The following is an 18,282-nucleotide window of genomic DNA, read 5'->3' as shown; positions in this document are numbered from 1 at the left end:
AAGGCAAGCAAAAGTTAGCCCTACAACTAACTTCCACAAGCACCTGGATTATTCTAGCAAGGCCTAATATTTAACTAGTGTGCTGACAATAATGTATTTCTCATTATTTTTATTAGTTAAGTGGAAAATAAGCACATAATTCATATTTTCTGAACTTCTGTGAGCTCTTTGATGAGATATGAATCAAACAACCTACTCTACAGGTTTCTTTTTTTTTTTTTTTTTTTTGAGAAGTAGTCTCGGTCTGTCGCCCAGGCTGGAGTGCAGTGGCCGGATCTCAGCTCACTGCAAGCTCCGCCTCCCGGGTTCGCGCCATTCTCCTGCCTCAGCCTCCCAAGTGGCTGGGATTACAAGCGCCCGCCACCTCACCCGCCTAGTTTTTTTGTATTTTTTAGTAGAGACAGGGTTTCACCATGTTCGCCAGGATGGTCTCGATCTCCTGACCTCGTGATCCGCCCGTCTCGGCCTCCCAAAGTGCTGGGATTACAGACTTGAGCCACCACGCCCGGCCTACAGGTTTCTTATGTGGGGTGGTCATTTGATGCTACCAGATTATTGGTAGCATGTCTACCACCAATATAAGGAGAATGTCAACTGTCAGCCGTTCTAATATCAATCATTCTGGTAAACATTCAAAGCATTCTTAAAGTTAGCTAACTAGTTTAAGCAGAATTATAAATAGTTAAACATTCCTCTCAACAGGTTAATTCAGTTACTTTAGGTACATTTTACCACCGTTTTTTCCATTCCTTCCTTTATTCAATAAATATTTATTGAGTTCCTAATATACACCAGACTTTGTGCTACATAAGGATGTAAGAATAAATAAGATACCTATAAACCCTGCCCTTGTGTGAATTATAATATATTGGGGAGAAGAAACAGTAAACAAATAAACATACATAATAACTGCAGACTGTGGTATGGAGCTTATCTTAGGAAGCTCATTACAAAGGTATACTTGAGATATCTAGGGGCTGAAGATGACAGCCTTGGCCTGCCCATAGATACAACCTCTGCTGGCTTCTAGACAGCAGTGAATCTCATTGGACTCCTCAGTTTTCATAAGAGGACATTAACCCTTTTCACTGATAGCCAAAATAAAATGTTTTAGAGAGTCTTCTTTATGAAGACTCATGGGAGAATTTTCTCTCAGGTTCCGGAACTCACTGGACTGCCCCTGGGTAGTTTATTTATTTTGATCTCATGAAACTGTGAATCATATAGTTCATCAAGTTTCCCTCTTTGCACTAAAAGTCGAAAGTCTCCAAGCCCTGAGTCTGATTTGTAATCACTTCTAGCAAGTATACAAAGTCCTCATGCCATGCATTTTGTGCAACACACTCCACTGGCTTCTCTTATTTTTCTTATTTTTCACTTTCTCTGATTCTCTAATGGGTTTGCCTTTTAGAATTTTTTACATGCATTTTTAATTGTCTTTGGATTGAGAAGCATATAAAACCAGATAATTTTTTTTTTTTTTTTAAGACAGAGTCTTACTCTGTCACCCAGGCTGGAGTGCAGTGGCGCAATCACAGTTCACTGCAGACTCCACCTCTTGGGTTCAAGCGATTTTCTTGCCTCAGCCTCCCGAGTAGCTGGGATTACAGGCAGCCACCACAATGCCTGGCTAATTTTTGTATTTTTAGTAGAGACAAGGTTTTGCCATGTTGGCCAGACTGGTCTGGAACTTCTGACCTCAGGTCCAAAGTCAGACCACCTTGGCCTCCCAAAGTGCTGGGATCACAGGCGTAGGCCACTGCACCCAGCCTAAAACCCAATAAATTAATAAAATCATATATGTAAAAGTGACCAGCACATTCCATGGATCAGTAAATACTCAGTTATCTTCTTTTCTTTGTCCCTATTGGTTCTTCTATAGCAAGATCAGGCAAAAGCAAAAGTATAATTCAGTACTTGAAAATTGCTAATAGAGTAGATTTAAAGTATTTTCACCACACAAACACACACACACACGCACACACACACGCACACACACACACAGACAGACATAATGATGAGTATGTGAGGTAATGCACATGTTAAATAGTTTGATTTAGATTTTCCACAATGTATACATACATCAAAACATCATGTTGTACATCACAGATATACATTTTTTACTTGTCAATTTAAAATGGATAAAATATAATTCAGATAAGGAGTCTCTTAAGTGAGTAAGAAGAGAAACCAGCTAAAACAGCTCCAACAATATCACTGCCACAAAACACAGGGAAGTGATGTATATCAGCAAATTACAATGGCTTCCTATCAAATAATCTATCCACTCAATGCAAGCTTTCTTTAAAAAAAAAATGTTCTTCTACATAAACAGTAAAAATTTAGAAAGTGAACCTGCAATTTGTCTTTCAGGCCTGGGAAGTTCTATCCTATCACTGGTCTGCTTTTCAGCTCTAATCAACTCCTTTTAAGGACCATATAGACTCTGAGCCCTCTGTCAGAAATGGAATATCTTTCAAAATGCTGCTCCCACTTGTTTATTTGAAAATATTTCAAAATTTTCCTTCATCTACCCCTTACTTCATTCAAACAGTTGTCCCCGAATTGACTTTAACTCTCTTGGTTCTTCTTAACCTATAAAACTCTTCTTAACTCCCACTTGCCTCTACGAAGCCCTTCGTGACTGCTAAAGCTATTTATTCAATCCATATTTACTGAGTGTCTTTTCTGTATGGGGCCCTGTTCTGGGGACAGGGAGACATCAATGAACACAAGGACTAAGTTCCTACCCCTCATGAAGAAGGTACCAGGGCCAGTTCCTGAGTATTGTGGGGAAGGAAGCAAGAACTATCCTTTCCACCTCTAGCCTTACTTTTCAAGTGATAATGTTTTGTCTTTCTCAGTGGATTCTAAGTCCCTAGAAGACAAGAGTTAAGAGATATTTTATTATATTCCAATGACCATTTGCACAGTATTTCTCACAGAAGGAAGTGGAAGATGATAACAAGGATGAAACTAAGAAAGATTGTTTTCCCCAGTGAGCACTAATAACTTGCAACCCAATATCCTTTCTGCATGAGAAAAAACTCAGATGGTCTATGAGTCCTCTGACCTACCTGCCATTAGACATCAGTGAGCCAAGTTAACTGGACTCTAACAGGAGGTAGAGCCTCCACCCTTGGGCATTTCCTGTGTCAAATGCACTTCCGTTCATTGGACAATAGTCCAGTAGACATTTAGTTTCTGCTGGACAGGATCTAGACAGACAATAAGAATTGTGCACCCATGAAAGTTTGGCCAAATAACTTGGTAAACCCATTCCTAATGCTGCATCTCAGCCCAGGGGTTTTATGGCTATAAGCAGGGAATAAGCAAGGATTTATTTTTCTCTTGCACACTTTCAGACCCCGCCCCCACCCAGGGTATGCATCTCACTGTTGAAAAAGTCTTACCAAAATTTTTGCATGGCTTCTAATAACAGAAATACTTCAAATTAAATAGATTTAAATAACATTTAAAACCAAGACATAGTTTAAAATTTCACATATTCACACGAAAACTCTAAAAAAAAAGAAGAGTTATACAAATACTCTTGATAAATTAATACAAATATTAATGCTTTGGTACACATCAAAAATACAAAAATAATCCACCAAAATGTAACGGAAGACCATGATGGCAGGTTGATCAGTGGTTTAAGCTAACCTCTGCCTCTATGTATAGGCCTGAATTTCTTTTTTGTAACTCATATGGATTTGGTGAATTTTTTTTATTTTGTTCTGTTTTGTTTTGTTTGAGACAGGGTCTTGCTCTCTCACCCAAGTTGGAGTGCAGTGATGCAATCTTGGCTCACTGCAGCCTCAACCTCCCTGGCTCAAGGGATCCTCCCACCTCAGCCTCCCACGTAGCTGGGACTATAGTCATGCACCACCATGCTCACCTGATTTTTTTATTTTTTTATTTTTGGTAAACACGAGATCTCTCTGTGTTGCCCAGGTTGGTCTCATACTCCCAGGCTCAAGTGATCCTACTTGCCTTGGCCTCCCAAAGTACTGGGATTACAGGTGTGAGCCACCATGACTAGCCTTGGATTTGGTGAAGTTTAGATGAAATATTCTATGAAAAACTCATAGCACAGTGCCTAGAACATAGTAAATGCTCAATAAATAGCATTATATCTTACCTTCCAAACTGTGTGACAAGTTTTGGCACCTGCTATCCCCAGAACAATAGTTTCACTTTGGTAATGATTACAATAAATTTCATTATAAAAACCTTTTGCTGCATTTCATTCTTTTCTATCCCTGATATGGTTTAGCTGTGTCCCCACCCAAATCTCAACTTGAATTGCATATCAGGGACCCAGGGGGAAGTAATTGAATCATGGGGGCCAGTCTTTCCCATGCTATTCTTGTGATAGTGAATAAGTCTCACAAGATCTGATGGGTTGTTCAGGGGTTTCTGCTTTTGCTTTTTCCTCATTTTCTCTTGCCACTGCCATGCAAGAAGTTCCTTTTACCTCCCGCCATGATTCTGAGGCCTCCCCAGGCATGTGGAACTGTAAGTCCAATTAAACCTGTTTTTTTTCCCAGTCTTGGGCATGTATTTATCAGCAGTGTGAAAACAGACTAATACAATCCTAGACCATTTTAATTTACTCTGTTACTTTTTAGCCTCTAAAATCTATTGCAGTATGGCCAGAATACTTTTTAAGGTAAATTCTTTATTACTAAGTCAGCAAATGGGGACCTTATGGCAACACAGTCACTCTGAGAGGAATTTGGCCTTCCTGCCTCTCTGTTCAAAACTCCAACAGCTCAAAAGATGTGCTAGGATGGAAAGCACAATAAAAAAATACCCACTTAAAGCCATTTCAAGTACGGTTGATGTGCTGCCAAGAGCAGCTCTGAATGGCAGATTCACTAAGAACAAAGCATTTGTTTTATTTTTAGAATTCTATTAAATTGAGCATTTCACTTGTATAGCCTAAAGGGCTAAATGCTGATGGAAATCACATTATGAGCTCCATTTTCTTCCTCCTAACCCAGACACAAATTGTCTGGCCCTACCCTTTTCTTTTCATTTCGTGAGGCACTTTCTGGTATCGCATATGTCCTCAAAGTTACATGCATGCTCAGTAGAATCATACATTTAATGCTTCCTCATGGTGTGAAAAAAAGTAAAATACTCAGCTGCACAGAACTTAGACTCTTAAATCCGTGTGGTAAGAAATTTGACTTATCCAATTTTCTAAATGAAGGACAGCACTTCTCTCCTTCTAAAGTTTTCTTGAAAAGTGCCACACAGACCCTGTTTGGGGCTCTATGAGGTAACTTTCTCAAGGGCAGTATATGCTGTTCTCTCAGACATGATTGGCATATGGAAAGGAACTGTGGCACATGCATTTGACACATCCTTCAAAAGGCTACTGAGGAAAATTTACACTTTTTTCTCCCTTCAATGATTTCTAGAGAGCTCCAGACATCTTCAGGTGCCTCAGCTCTGAAAGCAATCTGAAATGGGAAATTTGCAATCACTAGGACTTGCAGCTTGTCAATCTCACCCATATTTGCACAGACCAAAGTAATCCTCTTATTCCATTACAGGCAGTCAGAAATCATTCAATTTGCAGAATTAACCATCTGAGTCTACTTTAAACTTTATAATAGTCATGTACATATTTGAAATAACTCAAATTCCAATAGAGAAAATGGGGCCATTTTTGTATCTTTGGGCTTCCTCAGCCTTCCCTTAAGCAATACACCGTGACCACTCATGAGGCAAATGCCAACATGCCATATGGGAGGCTCAGCGTGACACCCTTGGAGAGCCAATAGAAGGTGTCTTTGCCACAAAAAGGCATTGTCAGTTTTAGAGAAATGCATTCACATTATTTCTATCATTTCAACTGGGAGAATAGCCTCCATAATACTAGTAGCCAAACTAATTTATAAAGAAATTTGGAGCTATTTACAATTTCAAGTGAGTTTGAATGAGTGTATAGAGAAAGCAATCAACAGTATTTCATCAGTTCTTGTTGATTCAAGATTATTTGCAATAACTTTTCTCTTCCACCCCACCATATTCCACTTTCATTTTAGACAACGTTATTTTTGCTTCTGTCACATCAATTTGGAGTTGGCTGGCCAATCTGGAGCTTCTTTGTTGGCTTTATGTTATGCGGCAATTCTTAAAAGAGGTTGCCAGATTTCCCGATTGAGCTTTTTTTTAAACAGCTGAAGGTGATCAAATTACCAAGGAAAACGTGGAAACAAAGACATACAATTGATTTGGCTCCAAAGGCGCTGATTGAAATAAGCAGAGGATTGCATTAAACCGTGATCGGATTAGGTGGGAATGACTGTGCCTTACACTAAACTTTTTAATTGGATTCTAGAGTCACTGTTACACGAAGTGCGTGACCTTCTTTATATTCTGGCAGAGTTACCGCCTGGCCACTGGGTAAACCTCTGCAGCAGAGAGACCTACTTTATGTTTCATTTTCAAGCTCCCATGGAGCCCAGCAGAGAGAGCTGACAAGAAGGAATACTGCGAGGGGCTCACAGACTAAGAAAATCTGCTGGGAAATTAGGCTAAGGAACCCTTGGAAATTGTAATAGTCTCACACTAATAAGTGGATTTATGTTTGCTCCTTGTAGTTTTCTCCATTTGATCTGGTGATTTTAATAGTTTTCCCAAAGTCTTTGGTTTTACATAAACATACATTGCCTCTGCCTAGAAACCATCTTTCTTCTCCACTTTGAAGGTTTCATCCAACATGCGATGGAGTGGATGGCATCATAAGGGTAAGGAATGGTTCAGACACAAAGTTTGCTATTAATCTCAAGACGGAAAGACATGAGTGTAATCAACAGGCAAACAATAACAACCAAAAAGTAAGGCAAAAAAAATTGTGAAATGCTGATAAGATGTGGCAAAGTCAACCAGCCTCATAACAGAGATTGTTTAATACCTTCATACCAACCCATGGAACAAGTGGAAATATAGCTAAATCCAGACCTGCCATCACACTACATCTAAATTTGTTCCCTCACCCCTCCAGGCCACGGCGATTTCTCCCAGCTCCTTCCTCTGAGTTCCTATACCATTCACTGCCTCAACCACTCATGTGGCATTTCTAATGTTCTGTCTTACAGTGTGATGGCTTCATATCTTGATAACCTCCTTCTAAATTCCTTCTTAAAACAGCCTTTATTGTCTAGACAGTATCTCACATAGAACAGATGCTCACTTGCAAGTGATTAACAAAATAATTATCTTTTAATAAACTTCTGCTCATCTCAAAGCCAAATGAATAAAAATTCAAATACTGGTAAATATTTTTACATAAATGAGAAAGAGATATCTACTAAGTGAGTTTATGTGAGAGATTCTTAAATTCTCAGATTATAATTAATAATGATCATTCTGAAGTTCTGTAAGGTCTTAAATTTAAAAAAAGCAAATCATATTTTACTGTTATGCACATTAATAAAATGTACTTATTTTATGAAATTATAATTCAGGCTCAGCATATGTGATACTTAGCCAAATTGGAATTTTAAATTAATTTCATCCTCAGGCATTTATTTGGACTATTACAATTGTATTGAAGGAGTTAGAAAGATAGTGTTTTAGACGCCCAGAGAAATAACTTCTGCAAATCAACAATAAATACAATATATCTGCAGTAGAAAAATGAGAAAAAATACATGAACAATGCACAAATTGCTGAGAAACATTTTGTAAAGGTTTAACCTCACAAGTAAAATGAATGAAAGCAGCTATATGAATTAAAGCAGCTAATGGGTGCCATTTTTGCTTTCAAATTAGCAAAAAATTTTAAATGACAATAAATCCAAATGAAGATAAGGTGAAATAAATGGACACTCTTATATACTACTAGTAAGAGAGTAAACTGGTAGTGTTTATCAAGAGTTTTAAGAATGTTCATACCTTAAATTCAGCACACTAGTGCCCCCTCATCCAAGGGAGTTGCATTCTAAGACCCCTAGAGGGTGCCTAAAATCATGGATAGTGCCAAACCCTATACATACATTATAGGAAATGTATGTATAGGAAAACACACACACTTTATTATATAACTATAATAAAGTTTAATTTTAAAATAGGGTATAATAAGAGATTAACAATAATAATTGGTAATAAAATAGAACAATTATAACTACATGCTGTAATTGTATGTCAACATGCTCTTTTTCCCTCTCTCTTAAAATATCTGATTGTATTGCACTCACTTATTGTTGGACTATAGTTGATGTCATATTACTGAAACCACAGAAAGCAAAACTGTGGATAAGGGGGACTATGGTAATTCCACCTCTGGGAATATATCTTATAAAAATAATTAGAGATAAGTATCAAGAATCTGTATACAGGGCGGGGCACGGTAGCTCATGCCTGTAATCCCAGCACTTTGGGAGGCCAAGCCGGACGGATGATTTGAGGTCAGGAGTTTGAGAACAACTTGGTCAACATGGTGAAACCCCATCTCTACTAAAAATACAAAAAATTAGCCTGGCATGGTGGTACATGCCTGTAGTCCCAGCTACTTGGGAGGCTGAGGCAGGAGAATCGCTTGAACCCAGAGGCAGAGATTGCGGTGAGCCAAGTGCACCACTGCACTGCAGTGAGCAGGGTGCACCACTGCACTCCGACCTGAGGGACAGGGTGAGACTCCGTCTCAAAAAAAAAAAAAAAAAAAAACGATATACAAGTGTGTTTATCACAGCATAATCTCTTAATTATAAATAATCAAATAAGAAGAACCAACAATAATAGAATTACTAAATTATGATATATCCTTATGATAAAATATTACGCAGTTATTAAATATTTTTACTCTAATGACATAAAATATACATAATAAAGTAAAAAATTATCTCTCTTTGACATGTACTCTATATGCATATTGAGAGATAATAAACTAAAATATTTAGTTGATATTTGAAAATGGATTAAAGATGTCTTTCATCTTCTCTTTAAACATCTCTGCATTACCCTAATTTTTTCTCTTGTATGTATGACTTTTACAATCAGAAAAATATTTCTTTTAAAAAAATACTAATTGAGGCAAATTTCAGGTGCTTTCATTTCATATTAAAACTTTCTTTACATTTCCAGAATTTCTTCTTTGTGTATGTTAAATTACAAAAGAGAAAGCATTAGTAAATTCCTTTTCCTCAAGGTTCAGCTCCTCAGGTATGCCATCTGTAATTTTAAAATATCCACATGCTGTCTCAGTGCCTGCATGTTTCACTCACTTTCTGATCTATTTTCCACCCTTCCTACCTTATAGAATTATCTGTCTCTGAAGGCTTTCATGTGAGCTATATGACTTTCTGTTTCCTTCTTAGGATAATATAATCTAAATTATTACCACAATTGAAAAAAAAATAAAGTATTGTCATGTACTTTCTTAAAACAATTTAGTTTCATGTGGCTTATAAGTGGTACAATTGTCATTGTTCAAATGAAGTAAACCCTAACGTGGGGACCATATTTTTTGTTCTAAGGAACTTTATTCTGTTCAGAAATTCATTCCATATTTAGCTACTAAAGTTTAAATATATTTGTGAATCCTTCAGGTTGAAGTTCTACATTCTATTGACGTTATATTTTTTCTGTTTCTTATTTTCTTGGAGGCTGGAAGAGGGTGTTGGTCATTAAAAGTTAGATCTGAATAAACACAAAATATGCTGCCTCTTTCAAATGAGGCATATATTTAAAATTGTCAGTCTCTTCTTCCACAATCTAAACCCCTAATTGTAGCCCACTTCTAGAAAAGAATCAAATATAAAGAAAAAGTAATATTAATGTCAATCACATTTGTATTACTCCTTTTATTTTCAAAAACTAGGAAATAAAATACACATATGTTATTCTGGCCCCCTCTTTTCCATTATTTCCCACCTCCTCACCCTCTGTGTCCATCCCTCTCACCAGATCCTTCACTGTCATTTATTAAGCTAATGTCTTTCAAGTGTACCTTCCCCTTAGAAGTCTTCCAATACCTAAAAATGATAAGTAATGGAAGATCCCATTACTGAACATCTTACATTTGGTTGAGGTTCTATTATCACAGAAACAGCTTTCCTACCTAGTTCTTAGCAAAACTGATTCCTAAACCCTAAAAGTATCCTCTGGTGGAGGGGTGAAAAGAGCATACCTCCTGTTTTCAGCTCCACACAAACTCTAGGAACAAAAAAAGTTACCTGCAATCATAAAATAATTTTCCACGACACTGGGAAATTTAGACCCCATACCCAAGGCCACAGAGTCTCCAAATTCCCCACAGGATCTCACGTGGGGAGACCCCGTAAGGCCAAACCTCACAGCAGGTTGGAAGCTCTGCCCTTTTCTGCACAACACAAAGACACTGGCATTTCTGTAGATTATAAAAAAGTAGAGCCTCAGCTTCTGAACTCCCCAGAAAATGACACCGCAAAAAATGATGGCATGATGCAATGTTTTCAAATGCACAAATCTTCATTTGTTTAACTTAAATATTTTAAAATATGTCCTATAACATTTATTCTTGATTAAACCTCTTCTAGATAGTTAATCATTAATGGTTTCTTTACAGTTGCTGTGCAAACAGTTCATTCATACCTATGACATATCAAATCTCATAGACATGTTCTTTAATTGGATTCATTTATTTCTAATCTCCTTAAAGCCCTTACTACTGTAATGCTTGGCTAAATATACATTAAACTCTATTATTTAAATGACTAAAATAAATTTGAGATTTATTTTATGAATAAAAATCCACAATTCAACAAATGTCCTACCATTATTATTAGTATTATTCTGTGCTTCAGTATTCAGACATTATTTTAAATTGCCTGGTAGATAAGTTGCGTTTAAACAAAATAAGTTCTGAGTAGTTGCTAGGGATTTCAGATTGCCCACTAAAATACCAAAATTTTCATTGTCTCTATACCTGAAGTCAGAGAACTTGCATACTACTATACAGAATACATAGTTATCAACAGAGCCCATTATCAAAGACAGAATAGGCAGCAGCAGCCAGTTTTTATGATTTATAGGGCTTGAGAAAGTTCCCTGGCCATGATGAAGATGTCCCAATAGTGGTCTAATAGCTGATGCTTAAAATTCATTTATTCATATTTTAATCTATTTGTCTTAAGCCGATGGCCCAGAAAGAGATAATAGTAGGGCTGGATGAGTGATGACTCATTCATTGGCCAAAGTGGGAGGACTGCTTGAGGCCAGGAGTTCAAGAACAGCCTGGACAACATAGCAAGACCCCATCTCTACAAAAGATAAAAAAATAATTAGCCAGGCATAGTGGTGCACATCTGTAATCCTAGCTACATGAGAGGTTGAGGCAGGAGGATTGCTTCAGCCCAGCATTTTGAGGCTGCAGTGAGCTATGATCATGCCACTGCACTCCAGCCTGGGTGACAGAGTAACACCCTATCTCTAAAAAAGAGAGAGAGAGAAATAATAGTGTATGCCTCATTTGTTATCATTTATTGTTTAGTTTATCAGCTACTTTCCTGAAAGCAGTAGTTCTAAAACGTCAGCACGCCTCAGAAGCACCTGAAGAGTGTGTTAACACACCTCAGAAACAGCTTGCTGGGCTGTTTCCCTTAGAGTTTCTCATTTGTAGGTCTGCGGTTGAGCCCAATGATTTGCATTTTTAACAAGCTACTGGATGGTACTGATGCTGCAATCAAGGGCCATACTTTGAGAACTAAAGCAGTTGTTTTCTGAGTTGTTGTTGTTTTAAATGAAAGGAATCAGATGAAAGGAGACCACAGAGAAGATAAGAAACCACTGAAAAGGGAGGGTTCCAAGGACAAAATTCAAGCTTCACACTTTCCCCAAGGCATACCTCACTGGATATCTTTCAGTGAAGTACTCCCACCCCTACTCCCAACTGCCTGTTTCTTCTTAACCTCCTTTTGAGTGCCTCTTATTTCTGCAGACCCCAAAACATTTCAGAGCCGCAGAGTTTAGTCTTCAGGATGCTTCTCTTCTCTATTAACACATACTCTCTGGGTATCTCATCTACTCCGCTGACTTTAAATTCCATACACTGTTTACTCCCAATATCTAGCCCAGACCTCCCAACTCCACAGACCCCCAGGTTCAACTGCTTAAGTGACATTTCCACTCTGATGAATGATGGGCATCTCAAAGCTAAACATGTTGTCCACACACAACCCTGGTTGCCACCTCTGCCTGCTAAACTGTTCCTTCCCACCATTTACCCAAGTTGCTGAGACTAAAAATCTAGGTGTTGTTCTTGACCCCTTTCATCTTCTCACATCCCATATCCAATCTATCTGCAAATCCCACTGGGCCTACCTTCAAAACGTATGCCAAATCTGACCCCTCACCACTACCCCATGTTTCAAGCCATTATCTTCCCTCACCGTGGCAATTACAATCATTTCTCAATGGTATTCTCTGTCTCCACCACCCATACTCCCAAAAGCCTATTCTCCAAACTAGTCAGAGTGATCTTTTCATATACAATCAGATCATGTCACGCCCATGTGCAGAATTCTCCAACGGCTTCCCAAAACCTTCAAGATCCAACACGATCTGGCCCTGCCTATTTTTCTAGCATCACTTCCTTCCATTCTTCCCCCTCTTTTACTTGGTGGCCACCACAGTGACCTTCTCTGTTCTTCAACATGCCAAGCAGGTTTCCACCTCAGGGCCTTTGCATTCACTTCCTTCTGTTGGGAATACTCTCCCTGTAAGACTCCACATCGCTGGCCCCCTTCCTTCATTTATGAGTCTTTAGAGAAGCCTTTCTGACCATTCCCACCTCTTTGTCCTGCTTAATTTTTCTCCTATCACTTTCTGATATTATATGACATTTTTTATTCCTTTATAATTATTTTATAAGCATATTAAAATTTATGCTCAAATTAGCCAGGTGTGGTAGCACATGCATGCCATCCTAGCTACTCCAGAGACTGAGGCCATGGGAGGATCGTTTGAGCCTGGGAGGTCAAGGTGCAGTGAACCATGATCTTGCCACTGCACTGCAGCCTGACCAACAGATCAAGACTCTCTCTCTCTCTCTTTCTCTCACACACACACACACACACACACACAAACACACATTTATTTTATATATATAATGTATATTATATATACATATATTTAAAAACTTACATTCCATGAGGGTAGGGACTTTGTCTCTTTCAACTACACTGTAGCCCTACCAGGGCCTGGCACACAGTAGGCACTGGGAAAATATTTGCTGAGTGAATGCATGAACAATCCCCAGCTTGTCATAGAGAGGACTACACTCTAAAACATTTCTTACCATTATCTTAATTATAGCAACAGAGATTAAGCTGATTCTAATGATAAAAATTTGTTTATAATGAAGGTCCTATTTAGTCAACCAAGAAGAGACACAAATAGAAAAGAGATTAGACTGTAAAGTGCCATGTAAAGTCTCTAAATATTTTCTTCCTGCTTTTCACTTAGCCTTCACAATAAAATGCTATCCTGCACATTGCTATTTCTTTAACTGCTCTAATTGGAGGAATGAAATTGACACTCACTCTGCCCTCCCCTTTGTGGGCTTCATTCTTCTAGCATTCCTGAGCTGTAACCCTGCAAGGGTCCGTTATCCAAATCCAACACAACAGATACTTCACTATGCCAGGACTGTGGTAAGATTTCAACAGTGAATATAAATGCTGTGTCTTCCAATACTATTAGTCTCTTAATGGCTTACCAAAATTAAAATGAAAAACTCTGTGATGCATTTGGTTTGATCTGATAACAAGCAGCTCTTTGACTGTCGCTTGTTTGGATACCAATATCAATTAGTGGGAGGTATTGAAACAAGTGAAGCTCCTAGTTCAGTCACAAGAACACATTATATATAGTCATTACAAGCACGAGAGTAAAATGAATGACTGAAGAGCAGCTGCAAACCCGTAAGAATGTTCAGAACCAAGGATTCTACTTTTGTTAATGGTTTTCAGTAGGAAGAGGTGAGAGACAGCACATTCTAAGATTGCATTTTACCAGAGAATGTTGCTATTCTTGGAGAGATGTAAAAAGTGGCAAGGGACTTGGGTTTAAAAGCACAAACACAGAAAGAATCCCACCTTAATGGGTACCATTATGATATCCAGTTCAAAATAATGAGGCTATTTCTACAATCTGGCCGGCAGCCCATATTAGCACGGCTTTACTGATGTGGATACAACAAATTCTGTTTGAACAAGAAATCCCTGGGGCAGAGGGAAAAAAGGATCCATTCAGAGGCCCTATCCATTTAGCAATCAAAGAAAAAATATTCTTCTAGTAAAGACAGCAGCTCCCATTTGAATCCTGATAAAATATTAAATGTTCTAAATAAAATAATGTTCTGTGGGTGATATGTCAATTGTTGTTTTGTGAAAACATCATGACTGTTGATGCTAACATTAGTGAAGAAGAGATGGGCTCAGGATATTAACTGGCAATTGAGTAGGTTCCAAATATACCCAAACTCTGAAGAAACCGAGTCACCTTGTGGAGACGCCATATTGAAAAAGGGGGGTAAACTGTTCATAGACCATGCAAAATATTGGCAAAATGTCATAAATGACTATGTAAGTATTAGGTGGAATCATATAAAATTGCCAACATTGAACTGTTTTAATGTATAGAAGTGACAATTTCATATGGTTCACCCTAAAACAGCATTATCCACTTAAAGAAAACATGCCAAAGAGGAAATCAGGTGGATGCTGGAGTCCAGGCCCTGGGTTGGTATGCTCACTGGACCACTCACTAGCTATATTGTATTGGCTGAGTCACTTTACCTCTCTGACCTCTCACACAAAGCAGCCACCCTTCAAATGTGAGTCTGTCTTACTCCTCAGCCTTCCTAAGCATGTAATGAACAAAACAACGTGCCACCCCTCTTTCAGCTTAGAGCTAACAACCACCTCCCAGTCTCTCCCAGACAGAGCAGCAATGCCTGAGAATTACCTCTTATAAAAGAAAAAAGAAGCAAAAAAATTACAAACATCTAAAATAATTGACAATGTATTTCAAATGTAATAAATCTGCAAAGACTATTTTGAATCTAGAATAATTCGTTAATTGAAAAACTCGCTGAGATTCATAATCCTATCAGAACTCAACACCCAAAATTTTGAAAAATCCCATTTAGAGCAGGACAAAACATCATTCCAACAGGACAAAAATCAACACAACTGCTCCCTCTCCCTGAGGCAATGAGATACACAGGGCCCACCCTGGGCAACGTCCTTGAGAGAGTTAAAGTTGAACTCCTTAATCTGTAGCCAGTTACTCTGCTGCCAATCATGAACTCCCTTACCATACACATCACACATACACACACACACACACACACACACACACACACCCCTTCCAAGGTGTCCAGCTCCTCCCATTGTCTCTCCTCCCTTTCTACTATCTAGCCAGAAAGCAGTTTGACTACACCTGTGAGCTCTTTCCTCAGGAGTGACCCAAACAGTGCCAAGATGCTTTGGGCTGTCTTCCTTCTAATTGTGGATGGACACACTTTCCTCCATAAAGGCATCTCAGTTACCAGCAAGCCCACAGGGAAATCAGGCTAGGATACAGCTTGGACATATGCTTCTCTCTTTTTCCTGCAGACACTGCCTTACTCATTTTGATGTCCTCTGAACCGTGCACAGTGCTTGATACATAATAGGTGTTCAATAAGCCTTTTATGAATGCTTAAAGGCCACTAGTCCTAACCAGTTGAAGGAGGATCTTTCCAGATGCGTCAACATAATTGCTGATTTCTTGTTCTTGGACCACTCTCTGCCTTCCTAAGACTCATGCTTTCCCTCCTTCAGTTCAAAGACTCACACACATTTATTTTGTGTTCATTGGCAGGACAAAAATTATTTTATTCAGTTTCACTAAAATAACCACTGTAATAATTCACATGTACTCAGTGTTACTGTGTCAGGCACAGAGCCACCAACCTTACACATGATCTCATTGAATGTTCCAATTGACTCTGTGAGGTAGAACCTATTATTACCTGCATCTTACAGGTTTTCGTTGTTGTTGTTGTTTGTTTTTTGTTTTTTTGCGACAGCGTCTTGCTTTGTCACCAGGCTGGAGTGCAGTGGTGCAATCTTGGCTCACTGCAAACTCTGCCTCCCAGGTTCAAGCTATTCCCCTGCCTCAGTCTCCCGAGTAGCTGGGACTACGGGCCCTCACCACCATGCCTGGTTAATTTTTTGTGTTTTTGTAGAGATGGGATTTCACCATGTTGGCCGGGATGGTCTTGATCTCCTGACTTCGTGATCCACCCACCTCAGCCTCCCAAAGTGCTGGGATTACAGGTATGAGCCACTACGCCTGGCCCATTTTGCAGATTTTTAAAAAATAGAGAGATAGTGTAGTTAAGCAATTTGTCCATAGTCATTGGGCTAATGAATGGCAGTGCTAGGGCACAGACAATAGACCCTAGATTCTAGAGCCCAACCTCTTAACTAATATGCCATGTCATAGGATAAAACATTATGATATTTCATTTGATAACATATTTTTCAAATAACTTGTAATGCATTGCTATGTTTTTCAGAGTCTGAAACATCCAACTAAGAAGCCTAAGGTTTAGACTGCATCATATTCTAATAACAACAGGATTATAATATCAAATGAGACCCTCTGACCCTGCAAATCTGGAACAAGCTGTTATAAGGACTTTGAACCTCCCTTTTCTCCAATCTGCTGGTGTTTGTCATCCTAATATAGACCTCATATTTTCTTTCTGAAAATAATTTTTGAAATATACCCATCATATACTTGGTAGCACAGTGTATTCATTTCAATAAGATTTACATTCAGAATATTGATATCCCTAAAAATTTTCTTTTTTTTTTTTTTTTTTGAGTTGGAGTCTCACTCTGTCACCCAGGCTGGAGTGCAGTGGCCGGATCTCAGCTCACTGCAAGCTCCGTCTCCCGGGTTCAGGCCATTCTCCTGCCTCAGCCTCCCAAGTAGCTGGGACTACAGGCGCCCACCACATCGCCTGGCTAGTTTTTTTGTATTTTTTAGTAGAGACGGGGTTTCACCGTGTTAGCCAGGATGGTCTCGATCTCCTGACCTTGTGATCCGCCCGTCTCGGCCTCCCAAAGTGCTGGCATTACAGGCTTCAGCCACCGCGCCCGGCCAAAAAAATTTTAAATGGTGTTCTAGTCTAGATGCTAAAAAAAAAAAAAAAAAAGTATTTATTACTAAAGCTGAGTGAACATTTTAATCATATATCAGTACCAATTTGGGAAAGGCAAGAGACTGTGCCTCCCTGGCACAAAGAAAGTGCTCCATAAATGCTGACGTTTCTCCCTCTGCATGGAAATCTCTGCTCCGTTTAGCCTATCAATGACAACAGTGAAAAACAGAGTGAGCCTGACCAAACTGCAGAAATCACCACATACAAAGAGCACAAAGCTTGGAGGTTTGTGTGTTGTGGGACTGGGGAAGGGACAGAAAGTAAACACCTAAATTTGTGGGTTTGAGGATATAGAAAAAATAGTTTCCAGTCCTGATGAAACGCTCAATTCTGGAACCCTGTCTCTCACCTTGTACAAAATTCAACTCAAGATGGATCAAATACTTAAATCTAAGACATGGGATCATAAATTCTAGAAGATAACTTTGGAAAAACTCTTCTGAATGTGGATTTAGGCAAATAATTCATGGCTATGACCCCAAAAGCAAACGCAACAAAAATGAAAATAAATGGGACCTGATTAAACTAAAAAGCTTCTGCACTGCAAAAGAAACAATCAGCAGAATAAACAGACAACCCACAGATTGGAAGAAAATATTTGCAAACTATGCATATAACAAAGAACAAGTATTCAAAATCTACAAGGATCATGAACAAATCAACAAGGAAACACAAATAATACCATCAAAAAGTAGACAAAGGACATAAATAGACATTTTGCAAAAGAAGATATACAAACAGCCAACAAACATATGAAGAAATGCTCGACATTACTGATCATCAGGGAAATACAAACTAAAACCCCAGTGAGATACCACCTTACACCTGCAAGAATGGCCATAATTTAAAACTCAAAAAGCAATAGCTATTGGTATAAATGTGGTAAAAAGGGAACACTTTCACACTACTGGTAGAAGTGTAAATTAGTATAACCACTATAGAAAACAGTATGGGAATTCCTTAAGGAACTAACAGTAGAACTACCATTTGATCCAGCAATCCCACTACTGGGTATCTACCCAAAGGAAAAGAAGGCATTTTATGAAAAACAAACATGCACATGC

The 18,282-nt window shown here is 38.6% G+C and overlaps 1 protein-coding gene across 1 annotated transcript in view; it reads right to left on the bottom strand.

The window, feature by feature from the left end:
• Positions 1-18,282, bottom strand: part of SIM1 (single-minded family bHLH transcription factor 1) — a 74,547-nt gene that overhangs the window by 29,996 nt on the left and 26,269 nt on the right. The gene's annotated exons all lie outside the window — the stretch shown is intronic.

The sequence above is a fragment of the Colobus angolensis genome, unplaced genomic scaffold (genome assembly GCF_000951035.1).
Source record: "Colobus angolensis palliatus isolate OR3802 unplaced genomic scaffold, Cang.pa_1.0 Scaffold418, whole genome shotgun sequence".
NCBI lineage: Eukaryota > Metazoa > Chordata > Mammalia > Primates > Cercopithecidae > Colobus > Colobus angolensis.
Note: the sequence above shows the minus strand (reverse complement) of the source record. Positions and strands in the feature narration are given on the sequence as shown.